Source organism: Mobula birostris, chromosome 5 (assembly GCF_030028105.1).
Source record: "Mobula birostris isolate sMobBir1 chromosome 5, sMobBir1.hap1, whole genome shotgun sequence".
NCBI classification, from domain to species: Eukaryota; Metazoa; Chordata; class Chondrichthyes; order Myliobatiformes; family Myliobatidae; genus Mobula; species Mobula birostris.
Window position 1 is genome coordinate 117569376 of NC_092374.1, and position 23230 is coordinate 117592605.

At 53.1% G+C, this 23230-nt stretch overlaps 1 protein-coding gene across 1 annotated transcript in view; it reads right to left on the reverse strand.

The window, feature by feature from the left end:
- LOC140197951 (low-density lipoprotein receptor-related protein 1-like) overlaps positions 1-23230 on the reverse strand; it is a 2495129-nt gene that overhangs the window by 440033 nt on the left and 2031866 nt on the right. The window lies entirely within an intron of this gene.

Genomic DNA, 23230 nt, shown 5'->3' on the forward strand with positions numbered 1-23230 from the left:
CACCACTACTCATCAGTCTACCGCCCTCCCCTCTGTGCAACACACCACTACTCATCAGTCTACCGCCCTCCCCTCTGTGCAATACACCACTACTCATCAGTCTACCGCCCTCCCCTCTGTGCAATACACCACTACTCATCAGTCTACCGCCCTCCCCTCTGTGCAATACACCACTACTCATCAGTCTACCGTCCTCCCATCTGTGCAATACACCACAACTCATCAGTCTACCGCCCTCCCCTCTGTGCAATACATCACTACTCATCAGTCTACCGTCCTCCCCTCTGTGCAATACACCACTACTCATCAGTCTACCGTCCTCCCCTCTGTGCAATACACCACTACTCATCAGTCTACCGTCCTCCCCTCTGTGCAAAACACCACTACTCATCAGTCTACCGTCCTCCCCTCTGTGCAATACACCACTACTCATCAGTCTACCGCCCTCCCCTCTGTGCAACACACCACTACTCATCAGTCTACCGCCCTCCCCTCTGTGCAATACACCACTTCTCTTCAGTCTACCGTCCTCCCCTCTGTGCAATACACCACTACTCATCAGTCTACCGTCCTCCCCTCTGTGCAATACACCACTACTCATCAGTCTACCGTCCTCCCCTCTGTGCAAAATACACCACTACTCATCAGTCTACCGTCCTCCCCTCTGTGCAATACACCACTACTCATCAGTCTACCGTCCTCCCCTCTGTGCAATACACCACTACTCATCAGTCTACCGTCCTCCCCTCTGTGCAATACACCACTACTCATCAGTCTACCGTCCTCCCCTCCGTGCAACACACCACTACTCATCAGTCTACCGTCCTCCCCTCTGTGCAATACACCAGTACTCATCAGTCTACCGTCCTCCCCTCTGTGCAATACACCACTACTCATCAGTCTACCGTCCTCCCCTCTGTGCAATACACCACTACTCATCAGTCTACCGTCCTCCCCTCTGAGCAATACTCCACTACTCATCAGTCTACCGTCCTCCCCTACGTGCAATACACCACTACTCATCAGTCTACCGTCCTCCCCTCTGTGCAATACACCACTATTCATCAGTCTCCCATCCTCCCCTACGTGCAACACACCACTACTCATCAGTCTACCGTCCTCCGCTCTGTGCAATAGACCACTACTCATCAGTCTCCCGTCCTGCCCTCTGTGCAACACACCACTACTCATCAGTCTACCGTCCTCCCCTCTGTGCAATACACCACTACTCATCAGTCTACCGTCCTCCCCTCTGTGCAATACACCACTACTCATCAGTCTACCGTCCTCCCCTCTGTGCAACACACCACTACTCATCAGTCTACCGTCCTCCCCTCTGTGCAATACACCACTACTCATCAGTCTACCGTCCTCCCCTCTGTGCAATACACCACTACTCATCAGTCTCCCGTCCTCCCCTCTGTGCAATACACCACTACTCATCAGTCTACCGTCCTCCCCTCTGTGCAATGCACCACTACTCATCAGTCTACCGTCCTCCCCTCTGTACAATGCACCACTACTCATCAGTCTACCGTCCTCCCCTCTGTGCAATACACCACTACTCATCAGTCTACCGTCCTCCCCTCTGTGCAATACACCACTACTCATCAGTCTACCGTCCTCCCCTCTGTGCAATACACCACTACTCATCAGTCTACCGTCCTCCCCTCTGTGCAATACACCACTACTCACCAGTCTACCGTCCTCCCCTCTGTGCAATACACCACTACTCATCAGTCTACCGCCCTCCACTCTGTGCAATACACCACTACTCATCAGTCTACCGTCCTCCCCTCTGTGCAATACACCACTACTCATCAGTCACCGTCCTCCCCTCTGTGCAACACACCACTACTCATCAGTCTACCGTCCTCCCCTCTGTGCAATACACCACTACTCATCAGTCTACCGTCCTCCCCTCTGTGCAATACACCACTACTCATCAGTCTACCGTCCTCCCCTCTGTGCAATACACCACTACTCATCAGTCTACCGTCCTCCCCTCTGTGCAATACACCACTACTCACCAGTCTACCGTCCTCCCCTCTGTGCAATACACCACTACTCATCAGTCTACCGCCCTCCACTCTGTGCAATACACCACTACTCATCAGTCTACCGTCCTCCCCTCTGTGCAACACACCACTACTCATCAGTCTACCGTCCTCCCCTCTGTGCAATACACCACTACTCATCAGTCTAGCGTCCTCCCCTCTGTGCAATACACCACTACTCATCAGTCTACCGTCCTCCCCTCTGTGCAACACACCACTACTCATCAGTCTACCGTCCTCCCCTCTGTGCAATACACCACTACTCATCAGTCTACCGTCCTCCCCTCTGTGCAATACACCACTACTCATCAGTCTACCGTCCTCCCCTCTGTGCAACACACCACTACTCATCAGTCTACCGTCCTCCCCTCTGTGCAATACACCACTACTCATCAGTCTACCGTCCTCCCCTCTGTGCAATAAAACACTACTCATCAGTCTACCGTCCTCCCCTCTGTGCAGTACACCACTACTCATCAGTCTACCGTCCTCCCCTCTGTGCAATACACCACTACTCATCAGTCTACCGTCCTCCCCTCTGTGCAATACACCACTACTCATCAGTCTACCGTCCTCCCCTCTGTGCAATACACCACTACTCATCAGTCTACCTTCCTCCCCTCTGTGCAATACACCACTACTCATCAGTCTACCGTCCTCCCCTCTGTGCAAGACATCACTACTCATCAGTCTACCGTCCTCCCCTCTGTGCAATACACCACTACTCATCAGTCTACCGTCCTCCCCTCTGTGCAATACACCACTACTCATCAGTCTACCGTCCTCCCCTCTGTGCAATACACCACTACTCATCAGTCTACCGTCCTCCCCTCTGTGCACTACACCACTACTCATCAGTCTACCGTCCTCCCCTACGTGCAATACACCACTACTCATCAGTCTCCCATCCTCCCCTCTGTGCAATACACCACTACTCATCAGTCTACCGTCCTCCCCTCTGTGCAATACACCACTACTCATCAGTCTCCCGTCCTCCCCTCTGTGCAATACACCACTACTCATCAGTCTACCGTCCTCCCCTCTGTGCAATACACCACTACTCATCAGTCTACCGTCCTCCCCTCTGTGCAATACACCACTACTCATCAGTCTACCGTCCTCCCCTCTGTGCAATACACCACTACTCATCAGTCTACCGTCTTCCCCTCTGTGCAATACACCACTACTCATCAGTCTACCGTCCTCCCCTCTGTGCAACACACCACTACTCATCAGACTACCGTCCTCCCCTTCGTGCAACACACCACTACTCATCAGTCTACCGCCCTCCCCTCTGTGCAATACACCACTACTCATCAGTCTACCGTCCTCCACTCTGTGCAATACACCACTACTCATCAGTCTCCCATCCTCCCCTCTGTGCAATACACCACTACTCATCAGTCTACCGTCCTCCCCTGTGTGCAACACACCACTACTCATCAGTCTACCGTCCTCCCCTCTGTGCAACACACCACTACTCATCAGTCTCCCGTCCTCCCCTCTGTGCAATACACCACTACTCATGAGTCTACCGTCCTCCCCTCTGTGCAATACACCACTACTCATCAGTCTACCGTCCTCCCCTCTGTGCAATACACCACTACTCATCAGTCTCCCATCCTCTCCTCTGTGCAATACACCACTACTCATCAGTCTACCGTCCTCCCCTCTGTGCAATACACCACTACTCATCAGTCTACCGTCCTCCCCTCTGTGCAATACACCACTACTCATCAGTCTACCGTCCTCCCCTCTGTGCAATACACCACTACTCATCAGTCTACCGTCCTCCCCTCTGTGCAATACACCACTACTCATCAGTCTACCGTCCTCCCCTCAGTGCAATACACCACTACTCATCAGTCTACCGTCCTCCCCTCTGTGCAATACACCACTACTCATCAGTCTACCGCCCTCCCCTCTGTGCAATACACCACTACTCATCAGTCTACCGTCCTCCCCTCTGTGCAATACACCACTACTCATCAGTCTACCGTCCTCCCCTCTGTGCAATACACCACTACTCATCAGTCTACCGTCCTCCCCTCTGTGCAATACACCACTACTCATCAGTCTCCCATCCTCCCCTCTGTGCAATACACCACTACTCATCAGTCTACCGTCCTCCCCTCTGTGCAATACACCACTACTCATCAGTCTACCGTCCTCCCCTCTGTGCAATACACCACTACTCATCAGTCTCCCATCCTCCCCTCTGTGCAACACACCCCTATTCATCAGTCTACCGTCCTCCCGTCTGTGCAATACACCACTACTCATCAGTCTACCGTCCTCCCCTCTGTGCAATACACCACTACTCATCAGTCTACCGTTCTCCCCTCTGTGCAATACACCACTACTCATCAGTCTACCGTCCTCCCCTCTGTGCAATACACCACTACTCATCAGTCTCCCATCCTCCCCTCTGTGCAATACACCACTACTCATCAGTCTACCGTCCTCCCCTCTGTGCAATACACCACTACTCATCAGTCTACCGTCCTCCCCTCTGTGCAATACACCACTACTCATCAGTCTACCGTCCTCCCCTCTGTGCAATACACCACTACTCATCAGTCTATCGTCCTCCCCTCTGTGCAATACACCACTACTCATCAGTCTCCCATCCTCCCCTCTGTGCAACACACCCCTATTCATCAGTCTACCGTCCTCCCGTCTGTGCAATACACCACTACTCATCAGTCTACCGTCCTCCCCTCTGTGCAATACACCACTACTCATCAGTCTACCGTCCTCCCCTCTGTGCAATACACCACTACTCATCAGTCTACCGCCCTCCCCTCTGTGCAACACACCACTACTCATCAGTCTACCGTCCTCCCCTCTGTGGAATACACCACTACTCATCAGTCTACCGTCCTCCCCTCTGTGCAACACACCACTACTCATCAGTCTACCGTCCTCCCCTCTGTGCAATACACCACTACTCATCAGTCTACCGTCCTCCCCTCTGTGCAATACACCACTACTCATCAGTCTACCGTCCTCCCCTCTGTGCAATACACCACTACTCATCAGTCTACCGTCCTCCCCTCTGTGCAATACACCACTACTCATCAGTCTACCGCCCTCCCCTCTGTGCAACACACCACTACTCATCAGTCTACCGTCCTCCCCTCTGTGCAATACACCACTACTCATCAGTCTACCGTCCTCCCCTCTGTGCAACACACCACTACTCATCAGTCTTCCGTCCTCCCCTCTGTGCAATACACCACTACTCATCAGTCTACCGTCCTCCCCTCTGTGCAATACACCACTACTCATCAGTCTACCGTCCTCCCCTCTGTGCAACACACCACTACTCATCAGTCTACCGTCCTCCCCTCTGTGCAACACACCACTACTCATCAGTCTACCGTCCTCCCCTCTGTGCTATACACCACTACTCATCAGTCTACCGTCCTCCCCTCTGTGCAATACACCACTACTCATCAGTCTACCGTCCTCCCCTCTGTGCAGTACACCACTACTCATCAGTCTACCGTCCTCCCCTCTGTGCAATACACCACTACTCATCAGTCTACCGTCCTCCCCTCTGTGCAATACACCACTACTCATCAGTCTCCCGTCGTCCCCTCTGTGCAATACACCACTACTCATCAGTCTACCGTCCTCCCCTCTGTGCAACACACCACTACTCATCAGTCTACCGTCCTCCCCTCTGTGCAACACACCACTACTCATCAGTCTACCGTCCTCCCCTCTGTGCTATACACCACTACTCATCAGTCTACCGTCCTCCCCTCTGTGCAATACACCACTACTCATCAGTCTACCGTCCTCCCCTCTGTGCAGTACACCACTACTCATCAGTCTACCGTCCTCCCCTCTGTGCAATACACCACTACTCATCAGTCTACCGTCCTCCCCTCTGTGCAATACACCACTACTCATCAGTCTCCCGTCGTCCCCTCTGTGCAATACACCACTACTCATCAGTCTACCGTCCTCCCCTCTGTGCAATACACCACTACTCATCAGTCTACCGTCCTCCCCTCTGTGCAATACACCACTACTCATCAGTCTACCGTCCTCCCCTCTGTGCAACACACCACTACTCATCAGTCTACCGCCCTCCCCTACGTGCAATACACCACTACTCATCAGTCTACCGTCCTCCCCTCTGTGCAATACACCACTACTCATCAGTCTACCGTCCTCCCCTCTGTGCAATACACCACTACTCATCAGTCTACCGTCCTCCCCTCTGTGCAATACACCACTACTCATCAGTCTACCGTCCTCCCCTCTGTGCAATACACCACTACTCATCAGTCTATCGTCCTCCCCTCTGTGCAATACACCACTACTCATCAGTCTCCCATCCTCCCCTCTGTGCAACACACCCCTATTCATCAGTCTACCGTCCTCCCGTCTGTGCAATACACCACTACTCATCAGTCTACCGTCCTCCCCTCTGTGCAATACACCACTACTCATCAGTCTACCGTCCTCCCCTCTGTGCAATACACCACTACTCATCAGTCTACCGCCCTCCCCTCTGTGCAACACACCACTACTCATCAGTCTACCGTCCTCCCCTCTGTGGAATACACCACTACTCATCAGTCTACCGTCCTCCCCTCTGTGCAACACACCACTACTCATCAGTTTACCGTCCTCCCCTCTGTGCAATACACCACTACTCATCAGTCTACCGTCCTCCCCTCTGTGCAATACACCACTACTCATCAGTCTACCGTCCTCCCCTCTGTGCAATACACCACTACTCATCAGTCTACCGTCCTCCCCTCTGTGCAATACACCACTACTCATCAGTCTACCGCCCTCCCCTCTGTGCAACACACCACTACTCATCAGTCTACCGTCCTCCCCTCTGTGCAATACACCACTACTCATCAGTCTACCGTCCTCCCCTCTTTGCAACACACCACTACTCATCAGTCTTCCGTCCTCCCCTCTGTGCAATACACCACTACTCATCAGTCTACCGTCCTCCCCTCTGTGCAATACACCACTACTCATCAGTCTACCGTCCTCCCCTCTGTGCAACACACCACTACTCATCAGTCTACCGTCCTCCCCTCTGTGCAACACACCACTACTCATCAGTCTACCGTCCTCCCCTCTGTGCTATACACCACTACTCATCAGTCTACCGTCCTCCCCTCTGTGCAATACACCACTACTCATCAGTCTACCGTCCTCCCCTCTGTGCAGTACACCACTACTCATCAGTCTACCGTCCTCCCCTCTGTGCAATACACCACTACTCATCAGTCTACCGTCCTCCCCTCTGTGCAATACACCACTACTCATCAGTCTCCCGTCGTCCCCTCTGTGCAATACACCACTACTCATCAGTCTACCGTCCTCCCCTCTGTGCAACACACCACTACTCATCAGTCTACCGTCCTCCCCTCTGTGCAACACACCACTACTCATCAGTCTACCGTCCTCCCCTCTGTGCTATACACCACTACTCATCAGTCTACCGTCCTCCCCTCTGTGCAATACACCACTACTCATCAGTCTACCGTCCTCCCCTCTGTGCAGTACACCACTACTCATCAGTCTACCGTCCTCCCCTCTGTGCAATACACCACTACTCATCAGTCTCCCGTCGTCCCCTCTGTGCAATACACCACTACTCATCAGTCTACCGTCCTCCCCTCTGTGCAATACACCACTACTCATCAGTCTACCGTCCTCCCCTCTGTGCAATACACCACTACTCATCAGTCTACCGTCCTCCCCTCTGTGCAACACACCACTACTCATCAGTCTACCGCCCTCCCCTACGTGCAATACACCACTACTCATCAGTCTACCGTCCTCCCCTCTGTGCAATACACCACTACTCTTCAGTCTACCGTCCTCCCCTCTGTGCAATACACCACTACTCATCAGTCTACCGTCCTCCCCTACGTGCAATACACCACTACTCATCAGTCTACCGTCCTCCCCTCTGTGCAATACACCACTACTCATCAGTCTACCGTCCTCCCCTCTGTGCAATACACCACTACTCATCAGTCTACCGTCCTCCCCTCTGTGCAATACACCACTACTCATCAGTCTACCGTCCTCCCCTCTGTGCAATACACCACTACTCATCAGTCTACCGTCCTCCCCTCTGTGCAATACACCACTACTCATCAGTCTACCGTCCTCCCCTCTGTGCAATACACCACTACTCATCAGTCTACCGTCCTCCCTCTGTGCAATACACCACTACTCATCAGTCTACCGTCCTCCCCTCTGTGCAATACACCACTACTCATCAGTCTACCGTCCTCCCTCTGTGCAATACACCACTACTCATCAGTCTACCGTCCTCCCCTCTGTGCAACACACCACTACTCATCAGTCTACCGTCCTCCCCTCTGTGCAACACACCACTACTCATCAGTCTACCGTCCACCCCTCTGTGCAATACACCACTACTCATCAGTCTACCGTCCTCCCCTCTGTGCAATACACCACTACTCATCAGTCTACCGTCCTCCCCTCTGTGCAATACACCACTACTCATCAGTCTACCGTCCTCCCCTCTGTGCAACACACCACTACTCATCAGTCTACCGTCCTCCCCTCTGTGCTATACACCACTACTCATCAGTCTACCGTCCTCCCCTCTGTGCAATACACCACTACTCATCAGTCTACCGTCCTCCCCTCTGTGCAGTACACCACTACTCATCAGTCTACCGTCCTCCCCTCTGTGCAATACACCACTACTCATCAGTCTACCGTCCTCCCCTCTGTGCAATACACCACTACTCATCAGTCTCCCGTCGTCCCCTCTGTGCAATACACCACTACTCATCAGTCTACCGTCCTCCCCTCTGTGCAATACACCACTACTCATCAGTCTACCGCCCTCCCCTCTGTGCAATACACCACTACTCATCAGTCTACCGTCCTCCCCTCTGTGCAATAAACCACTACTCATCAGTCTACCGCCCTCCCCTCTGTGCAATACACCACTACTCATCAGTCTACCGTCCTCCCCTCTGTGCAATACACCACTTCTCATCAGTCTACCGTCCTCCCCTCTGTGCAATACACCACTACTCATCAGTCTACCGTCCTCCCCTCTGTGCAACACACCACTACTCATCAGTCTACCGCCCTCCCCTACGTGCAATACACCACTACTCATCAGTCTACCGTCCTCCCCTCTGTGCAATACACCACTACTCTTCAGTCTACCGTCCTCCCCTCTGTGCAATACACCACTACTCATCAGTCTACCGTCCTCCCCTACGTGCAATACACCACGACTCATCAGTCTACCGTCCTCCCCTCTGTGCAATACACCACTACTCATCAGTCTACCGTCCTCCCCTCTGTGCAATACACCACTACTCATCAGTCTACCGTCCTACCCTCTGTGCAATACACCACTACTCATCAGTCTACCGTCCTCCCCTCTGTGCAATACACCACTACTCATCAGTCTACGTCCTCCCCTCTGTGCAATACACCACAACTCATCAGTCTACCGTCCTCCCCTCAGTGCAACACACCACTACTCATCAGTCTACCGTCCTCCCCTCTGTGCAACACACCACTACTCATCAGTCTACCGTCCTCCCCTCTGTGCAATACACCACTACTCATCAGTCTACCGTCCTCCCCTACGTGCAATACACCACTACTCATCAGTCTACCGTCCTCCCCTCTGTGCAATACACCACTACTCATCAGTCTACCGTCCTCCCCTCTGTGCAATACACCACAACTCATCAGTCTACCGTCCTCCCCTCTGTGCAATACACCACTACTCATCAGTCTACCGCCCTCCCCTCTGTGCAATACACCACTACTCATCAGTCTACCGTCCTCCCCTCTGTGCAATACACCACTACTCATCAGTCTACCGTCCTCCCCTCTGTGCAATACACCACTACTCATCAGTCTACCGTCCTCCCCTCTGTGCAATACACCACTACTCATCAGTCTCCCATCCTCCCCTCTGTGCAATACACCACTACTCATCAGTCTACCGTCCTCCCCTCTGTGCAATACACCACTACTCATCAGTCTACCGTCCTCCCCTCTGTGCAATACACCACTACTCATCAGTCTCCCATCCTCCCCTCTGTGCAACACACCCCTATTCATCAGTCTACCGTCCTCCCGTCTGTGCAATACACCACTACTCATCAGTCTACCGTCCTCCCCTCTGTGCAATACACCACTACTCATCAGTCTACCGTCCTCCCCTCTGTGCAATACACCACTACTCATCAGTCTACCGTCCTCCCCTCTGTGCAATACACCACTACTCATCAGTCTCCCATCCTCCCCTCTGTGCAATACACCACTACTCATCAGTCTACCGTCCTCCCCTCTGTGCAATACACCACTACTCATCAGTCTACCGTCCTCCCCTCTGTGCAATACACCACTACTCATCAGTCTCCCATCCTTCCCTCTGTGCAACACACCCCTATTCATCAGTCTACCGTCCTCCGTCTGTGCAATACACCACTACTCATCAGTCTACCGTCCTCCCCTCTGTGCAATACACCACTACTCATCAGTCTCCCATCCTCCCCTCTGTGCAATACACCACTACTCATCAGTCTACCGTCCTCCCCTCTGTGCAATACACCACTACTCATCAGTGTACCGTCCTCCCCTCTGTGCAATACACCACTACTCATCAGTCTACCGTCCTCCCCTCTGTGCAACACACCACTACTCATCAGTCTACCGTCCTCCCCTCTGTGCAACACACCACTACTCATCAGTCGACCGTCCTCCCCTCTGTGCAATACACCACTACTCATCAGTCTACCGTCCTCCCCTCTGTGCAATACACCACTACTCATCAGTCTACCGTCCTCCCCTCTGTGCAATACACCACTACTCATCAGTCTACCGTCCTCCCCTCTGTGCAATACACCACTACTCATCAGTCTACCGCCCTCCACTCTGTGCAACACACCACTACTCATCAGTCTACCGTCCTCCCCTCTGTGCAATACACCACTACTCATCAGTCTACCGTCCTCCCCTCTGTGCAACACACCACTACTCATCAGTCTACCGTCCTCCCCTCTGTGCAATACACCACTACTCATCAGTCTACCGTCCTCCCCTCTGTGCAATACACCACTACTCATCAGTCTACCGTCCTCCCCTCTGTGCAATACACCACTACTCATCAGTCTACCGCCCTCCCCTCTGTGCAACACACCACTACTCATCAGTCTACCGTCGTCCCCTCTGTGCAATACACCACTACTCATCAGTCTACCGTCCTCCCCTCTGTGCAACACACCACTACTCATCAGTCTTCCGTCCTCCCCTCTGTGCAATACACCACTACTCATCAGTCTACCGTCCTCCCCTCTGTGCAATACACCACTACTCATCAGTCTACCGTCCTCCCCTCTGTGCAACACACCACTACTCATCAGTCTACCGTCCTCCCCTCTGTGCAACACACCACTACTCATCATTCTACCGTCCTCCCCTCTGTGCTATACACCACTACTCATCAGTCTACCGTCCTCCCCTCTGTGCAATACACCACTACTCATCAGTCTACCGTCCTCCCCTCTGTGCAGTACACCACTACTCATCAGTCTACCGTCCTCCCCTCTGTGCAATACACCACTACTCATCAGTCTACCGTCCTCCCCTCTGTGCAATACACCACTACTCATCAGTCTCCCGTCGTCCCCTCTGTGCAATACACCACTACACATCAGTCTACCGTCCTCCCCTCTGTGCAACACACCACTACTCATCAGTCTACCGTCCTCCCCTCTGTGCAACACACCACTACTCATCAGTCTACCGTCCTCCCCTCTGTGCTATACACCACTACTCATCAGTCTACCGTCCTCCCCTCTGTGCAATACACCACTACTCATCAGTCTACCGTCCTCCCCTCTGTGCAGTACACCACTACTCATCAGTCTACCGTCCTCCCCTCTGTGCAATACACCACTACTCATCAGTCTACCGTCCTCCCCTCTGTGCAATACACCACTACTCATCAGTCTCCCGTCGTCCCCTCTGTGCAATACACCACTACTCATCAGTCTACCGTCCTCCCCTCTGTGCAATACACCACTACTCATCAGTCTACTGTCCTCCCCTCTGTGCAATACACCACTACTCATCAGTCTACCGTCCTCCCCTCTGTGCAACACACCACTACTCATCAGTCTACCGCCCTCCCCTACGTGCAATACACCACTACTCATCAGTCTACCGTCCTCCCCTCTGTGCAATACACCACTACTCTTCAGTCTACCGTCCTCCCCTCTGTGCAATACACCACTACTCATCAGTCTACCGTCCTCCCCTACGTGCAATACACCACTACTCATCAGTCTACCGTCCTCCCCTCTGTGCAATACACCACTACTCATCAGTCTACCGTCCTCCCCTCTGTGCAATACACCACTACTCATCAGTCTACCGTCCTCCCCTCTGTGCAATACACCACTACTCATCAGTCTACCGTCCTCCCCTCTGTGCAATACACCACTACTCATCAGTCTACCGTCCTCCCTCTGTGCAATACACCACTACTCATCAGTCTACCGTCCTCCCCTCTGTGCAACACAACACTACTCATCAGTCTACCGTCCTCCCCTCTGTGCAACACACCACTACTCATCAGTCTACCGTCCACCCCTCTGTGCAATACACCACTACTCATCAGTCTACCGTCCTCCCCTCTGTGCAATACACCACTACTCATCAGTCTACCGTCCTCCCCTCTGTGCAATACACCACTACTCATCAGTCTACCGTCCTCCCCTCTGTGCAACACACCACTACTCATCAGTCTACCGTCCTCCCCTCTGTGCTATACACCACTACTCATCAGTCTACCGTCCTCCCCTCTGTGCAATAAACCACTACTCATCAGTCTCCCGTCCTCCCCTCTGTGCAATACACCACTACTCATCAGTCTACCGTCCTCCCCTCTGTGCAACACACCACTAGTCATCAGTCTACCGCCCTCCCCTCTGTGCAATACACCACTACTCATCAGTCTACCGTCCTCCCCTACGTGCAATACACCACTACTCATCAGTCTACCGTCCTCCCCTCTGTGCAATACACCACTACTCATCAGTCTACCGCCCTCCCCTCTGTGCAATACACCACTACTCATCAGTCTCCCATCCTCCCCTCTGTGCAACACACCCCTATTCATCAGTCTACCGTCCTCCCGTCTGTGCAATACACCACTACTCATCAGTCTACCGCCCTCCCCTCTGTGCAATACACCACTACTCATCAGTCTCCCATCCTCCCCTCTGTGCAACACACCCCTATTCATCAGTCTACCGTCCTCCCGTCTGTGCAATACACCACTACTCATCAGTCTACCGTCCTCCCCTCTGTGCAATACACCACTACTCATCAGTCTACCGTCCTCCCCTCTGTGCAACACACCACTACTCATCAGTCTACCGTCCTCCCCTCTGTGCAACACACCACTACTCATCAGTCTACCGTCCTCCCCTCTGTGCAATACACCACTACTCATCAGTCTGCCATCCTCCCCTCTGTGCAATACACCACTACTCATCAGTCTAATTCCCTCCCCTCTGTGCAACACACCACTACTCATCAGTCTACCGTCCTCCCCTCTGTGCAATACACCACTACTCATCAGTCTACCGTCCTCCCCTCTGTGCAACACACCACTACTCATCAGTCTACCGTCCTCCCCTCTGTGCAATACACCACTACTCATCAGTCTACCGTCCTCCCCTCTGTGCAATACACCACTACTCATCAGTCTACCGTCCTCCCCTCTGTGCAATACACCACTACTCATCAGTCTACCGTCCTCCCCTCTGTGCAATACACCACTACTCATCAGTCTACCGCCCTCCCCTCTGTGCAACACACCACTAGTCATCAGTCTACCGCCCTCCCCTCTGTGCAATACACCACTACTCATCAGTCTACCGTCCTCCCCTACGTGCAATACACCACTACTCATCAGTCTACCGTCCTCCCCTCTGTGCAATACACCACTACTCATCAGTCTACCGTCCTCCCCTACGTGCAATACACCACTACTCATCAGTCTACCGTCCTCCCCTCTGTGCAATACACCACTACTCATCAGTCTACCGCCCTCCCCTCTGTGCAATACACCACTACTCATCAGTCTCCCATCCTCCCCTCTGTGCAACACACCCCTATTCATCAGTCTACCGTCCTCCCGTCTGTGCAATACACCACTACTCATCAGTCTACCGCCCTCCCCTCTGTGCAATACACCACTACTCATCAGTCTCCCATCCTCCCCTCTGTGCAACACACCCCTATTCATCAGTCTACCGTCCTCCCGTCTGTGCAATACACCACTACTCATCAGTCTACCGTCCTCCCCTCTGTGCAATACACCACTACTCATCAGTCTACCGTCCTCCCCTCTGTGCAACACACCACTACTCATCAGTCTACCGTCCTCCCCTCTGTGCAACACACCACTACTCATCAGTCTACCGTCCTCCCCTCTGTGCAATACACCACTACTCATCAGTCTGCCATCCTCCCCTCTGTGCAATACACCACTACTCATCAGTCTACCGCCCTCCCCTCTGTGCAACACACCACTACTCATCAGTCTACCGTCCTCCCCTCTGTGCAATACACCACTACTCATCAGTCTACCGTCCTCCCCTCTGTGCAACACACCACTACTCATCAGTCTACCGTCCTCCCCTCTGTGCAATACACCACTACTCATCAGTCTACCGTCCTCCCCTCTGTGCAATACACCACTACTCATCAGTCTACCGTCCTCCCCTCTGTGCAATACACCACTACTCATCAGTCTACCGTCCTCCCCTCTGTGCAATACACCACTACTCATCAGTCTACCGCCCTCCCCTCTGTGCAACACACCACTACTCATCAGTCTACCGTCCTCCCCTCTGTGCAATACACCACTACTCATCAGTCTACCGTCCTCCCCTCTGTGCAACACACCACTACTCATCAGTCTACCGTCCTCCCCTCTGTGCAATACACCACTACTCATCAGTCTACCGTCCTCCCCTCTGTGCAATACACCACTACTCATCAGTCTACCGTCCTCCCCTCTGTGCAATACACCACTACTCATCAGTCTACCGTCCTCCCCTCTGTGCAACACACCACAACTCATCAGTCTACCGTCCTCCCCTCTGTGCTATACACCACTACTCATCAGTCTACCGTCCTCCCCTCTGTGCAATACACCACTACTCATCAGTCTACCGTCCTCCCCTCTGTGCAGTACACCACTACTCATCAGTCTACCGTCCTCCCCTCTGTGCAATACACCACTACTCATCAGTCTACCGTCCTCCCCTCTGTGCAATACACCACTACTCATCAGTCTCCCGTCGTCCCCTCTGTGCAATACACCACTACTCATCAGTCTACCGTCCTCCCCTCTGTGCAATACACCACTACTCATCAGTCTACCGCCCTCCCCTCTGTGCAATACACCACTACTCATCAGTCTACCGTCCTCCCCTCTGTGCAATAAACCACTACTCATCAGTCTACCGCCCTCCCCTCTGTGCAATACCCCACTACTCATCAGTCTACCGTCCTCCCCTCTGTGCAATACACCACTACTCATCAGTCTACCGTCCTCCCCTCTGTGCAATACACCACTACTCATCAGTCTACCGTCCTCCCCTCTGTGCAACACACCACTACTCATCAGTCTACCGCCCTCCCCTACGTGCAATACACCACTACTCATCAGTCTACCGTCCTCCCCTCTGTGCAATACACCACTACTCTTCAGTCTACCGTCCTCCCCTCTGTGCAATACACCACTACTCATCAGTCTACCGTCCTCCCCTACGTGCAATACACCACGACTCATCAGTCTACCGTCCTCCCCTCTGTGCAATACACCACTACTCATCAGTCTACCGTCCTCCCCTCTGTGCAATACACCACTACTCATCAGTCTACCGTCCTCCCCTCTGTGCAATACACCACTACTCATCAGTCTACCGTCCTCCCCTCTGTGCAATACACCACTACTCATCAGTCTACCGTCCTCCACTCAGTGCAACACACCACTACTCATCAGTCTACCGTCCTCCCCTCTGTGCAACACACCACTACTCATCAGTCTACCGTCCTCCCCTCTGTGCAATACACCTCTACTCATCAGTCTACCGTCCTCCCCTCTGTGCAACACACCACTACTCATCAGTCTACCGTCCACCCCTCTGTGCAATACACCACTACTCATCAGTCTACCGTCCTCCCCTCTGTGCAATACACCACTACTCATCAGTCTACCGTCCTCCCCTCTGTGCAATACACCACTACTCATCAGTCTACCGTCCTCCCCTCTGTGCAACACACCACTACTCATCAGTCTACCGTCCTCCCCTCTGTGCTATACACCACTACTCATCAGTCTACCGTCCTCCCCTCAGTGCAATAAACCACTACTCATCAGTCTCCCGTCCTCCCCTCTGTGCAATACACCACTACTCATCAGTCTACCGTCCTCCCCTCTGTGCAACACACCACTAGTCATCAGTCTACCGCCCTCCCCTCTGTGCAATACACCACTACTCATCAGTCTACCGTCCTCCCCTCTGTGCAATACACCACTACTCATCAGTCTACCGTCCTCCCCTACGTGCAATACACCACTACTCATCAGTCTACCGTCCTCCCCTCTGTGCAATACACCACTACTCATCAGTCTACCGCCCTCCCCTCTGTGCAATACACCACTACTCATCAGTCTCCCATCCTCCCCTCTGTGCAACACACCCCTATTCATCAGTCTACCGTCCTCCCGTCTGTGCAATACACCACTACTCATCAGTCTACCGTCCTCCCCTCTGTGCAATACACCACTACTCATCAGTCTACCGTCCTCCCCTCTGTGCAACACACCACTACTCATCAGTCTACCGTCCTCCCCTCTGTGCAACACACCACTACTCATCAGTCTACCGTCCTCCCCTCTGTGCAATACACCACTACTCATCAGTCTGCCATCCTCCCCTCTGTGCAATACACCACTACTCATCAGTCTACCGCCCTCCCCTCTGTGCAACACACCACTACTCATCAGTCTACCGTCCTCCCCTCTGTGCAATACACCACTACTCATCAGTCTACCGTCCTCCCCTCTGTGCAACACACCACTACTCATCAGTCTACCGTCCTCCCCTCTGTGCAATACACCACTACTCATCAGTCTACCGTCCTCCCCTCTGTGCAATACACCACTACTCATCAGTCTACCGTCCTCCCCTCTGTGCAATACACCACTACTCATCAGTCTACCGTCCTCCCCTCTGTGCAATACACCACTACTCATCAGTCTACCGCCCTCCCCTCTGTGCAACACACCACTACTCATCAGTCTACCGTCCTCCCCTCTGTGCAATACACCACTACTCATCAGTCTACCGTCCTCCCCTCTGTGCAACACACCACTACTCATCAGTCTACCGTCCTCCCCTCTGTGCAATACACCACTACTCATCAGTCTACCGTCCTCCCCTCTGTGCAATACACCACTACTCATCAGTCTACCGTCCTCCCCTCTGTGCAATACACCACTACTCATCAGTCTACCGTCCTCCCCTCTGTGCAACACACCACAACTCATCAGTCTACCGTCCTCCCCTCTGTGCTATACACCACTACTCATCAGTCTACCGTCCTCCCCTCTGTGCAATACACCACTACTCATCAGTCTACCGTCCTCCCCTCTGTGCAGTACACCACTACTCATCAGTCTACCGTCCTCCCCTCTGTGCAATACACCACTACTCATCAGTCTACCGTCCTCCCCTCTGTGCAATACACCACTACTCATCAGTCTCCCGTCGTCCCCTCTGTGCAATACACCACTACTCATCAGTCTACCGTCCTCCCCTCTGTGCAATACACCACTACTCATCAGTCTACCGCCCTCCCCTCTGTGCAATACACCACTACTCATCAGTCTACCGTCCTCCCCTCTGTGCAATAAACCACTACTCATCAGTCTACCGCCCTCCCCTCTGTGCAATACACCACTACTCATCAGTCTACCGTCCTCCCCTCTGTGCAATACACCACTACTCATCAGTCTACCGTCCTCCCCTCTGTGCAATACACCACTACTCATCAGTCTACCGTACTCCCCTCTGTGCAACACACCACTACTCATCAGTCTACCGCCCTCCCCTACGTGCAATACACCACTACTCATCAGTCTACCGTCCTCCCCTCTGTGCAATACACCACTACTCTTCAGTCTACCGTCCTCCCCTCTGTGCAATACACCACTACTCATCAGTCTACCGTCCTCCCCTACGTGCAATACACCACGACTCATCAGTCTACCGTCCTCCCCTCTGTGCAATACACCACTACTCATCAGTCTACCGTCCTCCCCTCTGTGCAATACACCACTACTCATCAGTCTACCGTCCTCCCCTCTGTGCAATACACCACTACTCATCAGTCTACCGTCCTCCCCTCTGTGCAATACACCACTACTCATCAGTCTACCGTCCTCCACTCAGTGCAACACACCACTACTCATCAGTCTACCGTCCTCCCCTCTGTGCAACACACCACTACTCATCAGTCTACCGTCCTCCCCTCTGTGCAATACACCTCTACTCATCAGTCTACCGTCCTCCCCTCTGTGCAACACACCACTACTCATCAGTCTACCGTCCTCCCCTCTGTGCAACACACCACTACTCATCAGTCTACCGTCCACCCCTCTGTTCAATACACCACTACTCATCAGTCTACCGTCCTCCCCTCTGTGCAATACACCACTACTCATCAGTCTACCGTCCTCCCCTCTGTGCAATACACCACTACTCATCAGTCTACCGTCCTCCCCTCTGTGCAATACACCACTACTCATCAGTCTACCGTCCTCCCCTCTGTGCAACACACCACTACTCATCAGTCTACCGTCCTCCCCTCTGTGCAATACACCACTACTCATCAGTCTACCGTCCTCCCCTCTGTGCAATACACCACTACTCATCAGTCTACCGTCCTCCCCTCTGTGCAATACACCACTACTCATCAGTCTACCGTCCTCCCCTCTGTGCAATACACCACTACTCATCAGTCTACCGTCCTCCCCTCTGTGCAGTACGCCACTACTCATCAGTCTACCGTCCACCCCTCTGTGCAATACACCACTACTCATCAGTCTACCGTCCTCCCCTGTGTGCAATACAACACTACTCATCAGTCTCCCGTCGTCCCCTCTGTGCAATACACCACTACTCATCAGTCTACCGTCCTCCCCTCTGTGCAATACACCACTACTCATCAGTCTACCGCCCTCCCCTCTGTGCAATACACCACTACTCATCAGTCTACCGTCCTCCCCTCTGTGCAATAAACCACTACTCATCAGTCTACCGCCCTCCCCTCTGTGCAATACACCACTACTCATCAGTCTACCGTCCTCCCCTCTGTGCAATACACCACTACTCATCAGTCTACCGTCCTCCCCTCTGTGCAATACACCACTACTCATCAGTCTACCGTCCTCCCCTCTGTGCAACACACCACTACTCATCAGTCTACCGCCCTCCCCTACGTGCAATACACCACTACTCATCAGTCTACCGTCCTCCCCTCTGTGCAATACACCACTACTCTTCAGTCTACCGTCCTCCCCTCTGTGCAATACACCACTACTCATCAGTCTACCGTCCTCCCCTCTGTGCAATACACCACTACTCATCAGTCTACCGTCCTCCCCTCTGTGCAATACACCACTACTCATCAGTCTACCATCCTCCCCTCTGTGCAATACACCACTACTCATCAGTCTACCGTCCTCCCCTCAGTGCAACACACCACTACTCATCAGTCTACCGTCCTCCCCTCTGTGCAACACACCGCTACTCATCAGTCTACCGTCCTCCCCTCTTTGCAATACACCACTACTCATCAGTCTACCGTCCTCCCCTCTGTGCAACACACCACTACTCATCAGTCTACCGTCCTCCCCTCTGTGCAACACACCACTACTCATCAGTCTACCGTCCACCCCTCTGTGCAATACACCACTACTCATCAGTCTACCGTCCTCCCCTCTGTGCAATACACCACTACTCATCAGTCTACCGTCCTCCCCTCTGTGCAATACACCACTACTCATCAGTCTACCGTCCTCCCCTCTGTGCAATACACCACTACTCATCAGTCTACCGTCCTCCCCTCTGTGCAACACACCACTACTCATCAGTCTACCGCCCTCCCCTACGTGCAATACACCACTACTCATCAGTCTACCGTCCTCCCCTCTGTGCAATACACCACTACTCTTCAGTCTACCGTCCTCCCCTCTGTGCAATACACCACTACTCATCAGTCTACCGTCCTCCCCTCTGTGCAATACACCACTACTCATCAGTCTACCGTCCTCCCCTCTGTGCAATACACCACTACTCATCAGTCTACCATCCTCCCCTCTGTGCAATACACCACTACTCATCAGTCTACCGTCCTCCCCTCAGTGCAACACACCACTACTCATCAGTCTACCGTCCTCCCCTCTGTGCAACACACCACTACTCATCAGTCTACCGTCCTCCCCTCTTTGCAATACACCACTACTCATCAGTCTACCGTCCTCCCCTCTGTGCAACACACCACTACTCATCAGTCTACCGTCCTCCCCTCTGTGCAACACACCACTACTCATCAGTCTACCGTCCACCCCTCTGTGCAATACACCACTACTCATCAGTCTACCGTCCTCCCCTCTGTGCAATACACCACTACTCATCAGTCTACCGTCCTCCCCTCTGTGCAATACACCACTACTCATCAGTCTACCGTCCTCCCCTCTGTGCAATACACCACTACTCATCAGTCTACCGTCCTCCCCTCTGTGCAACACACCACTACTCATCAGTCTTCCGTCCTCCCCTCTGTGCTATACACCACTACTCATCAGTCTACCGTCCTCCCCTCTGTGCAATACACCACTACTCATCAGTCTCCCGTCCTCCCCTCTGTGCAATACACCACTACTCATCAGTCTACCGTCCTCCCCTCTGTGCAACACACCACTACTCATCAGTCTACCGCCCTCCCCTCTGTGCAATACACCACTACTTATCAGTCTACCGTCCTCCCCTCTGTGCAATACACCACTACTCATCAGTCTACCGTCCTCCCCTCTGTGCAATACAGCACTACTCATCAGTCTACCGTCCTCCCCTCTGTGCAATACACCACTACTCATCAGTCTACCGTCCTCCCCTCTGTGCAATACACCACTACTCATCAGTCTACCGTCCTCCCCTCTGTGCAATACACCACTACTCATCAGTCTACCGTCCTCCCCTCTGTGCAATACCGCACTACTCGTCAGTCTACCGTCCTCCCCTCTGTGCAACACACCACTACTCATCAGTCTACCGTCCTCCCCTCTGTGCAACACACCACTACTCATCAGTCTACCGTCCTCCCCTCTGTGCAATACACCACTACTCATCAGTCTACCGTCCTCCCCTCTGTGCAATACACCACTACTCATCAGTCTACCGTCCTCCCCTCTGTGCAATACACCACTACTCATCAGTCTACCGTCCTCCCCTCTGTGCAACACACCACAACTCATCAGTGTACCGTCCTCCCCTCTGTGCTATACACCACTAATCATCAGTCTACCGTCCTCCCCTCTGTGCAATACACCACTACTCATCAGTCTACCGTCCTCCCCTCTGTGCAGTACACCACTACTCATCAGTCTACCGTCCACCCCTCTGTGCAATACACCACTACTCATCAGTCTACCGTCCTCCCCTCTGTGCAATACAACACTACTCATCAGTCTCCCGTCGTCCCCTCTGTGCAATACACCACTACTCATCAGTCTACCGTCCTCCCCTCTGTGCAATACACCACTACTCATCAGTCTACCGCCCTCCCCTCTGTGCAATACACCACTACTCATCAGTCTACCGTCCTCCCCTCTGTGCAATAAACCACTACTCATCAGTCTACCGCCCTCCCCTCTGTGCAATACACCACTACTCATCAGTCTACCGTCCTCCCCTCTGTGCAATACACCACTACTCATCAGTCTACCGTCCTCCCCTCTGTGCAATACACCACTACTCATCAGTCTACCGTCCTCCCCTCTGTGCAACACACCACTACTCATCAGTCTACCGCCCTCCCCTACGTGCAATACACCACTACTCATCAGTCTACCGTCCTCCCCTCTGTGCAATACACCACTACTCTTCAGTCTACCGTCCTCCCCTCTGTGCAATACACCACTACTCATCAGTCTACCGTCCTCCCCTCTGTGCAATACACCACTACTCATCAGTCTACCGTCCTCCCCTCTGTGCAATACACCACTACTCATCAGTCTACCGTCCTCCGCTCTGTGCAATACACCACTACTCATCAGTCTACCGTCCTCCCCTCTGTGCAATACACCACTACTCATCAGTCTACCGTCCTCCCCTCAGTGCAACACACCACTACTCATCAGTCTACCGTCCTCCCCTCTGTGCAACACACCACTACTCATCAGTCTACCGTCCTCCCCTCTTTGCAATACACCACTACTCATCAGTCTACCGTCCTCCCCTCTGTGCAACACACCACTACTCATCAGTCTACCGTCCTCCCCTCTGTGCAACACACCACTACTCATCAGTCTACCGTCCACCCCTCTGTGCAATACACCACTACTCATCAGTCTACCGTCCTCCCCTCTGTGCAATACACCACTACTCATCAGTCTACCGTCCTCCCCTCTGTGCAATACACCACTACTCATCAGTCTACCGTCCTCCCCTCTGTGCAATACACCACTACTCATCAGTCTACCGTCCTCCCCTCTGTGCAACACACCACTACTCATCAGTCTACCGTCCTCCCCTCTGTGCTATACACCACTACTCATCAGTCTACCGTCCTCCCCTCTGTGCAATACACCACTACTCATCAGTCTCCCGTCCTCCCCTCTGTGCAATACACCACTACTCATCAGTCTACCGTCCTCCCCTCTGTGCAACACACCACTACTCATCAGTCTACCGCCCTCCCCTCTGTGCAATACACCACTACTTATCAGTCTACCGTCCTCCCCTCTGTGCAATACACCACTACTCATCAGTCTACCGTCCTCCCCTCTGTGCAATACAGCACTA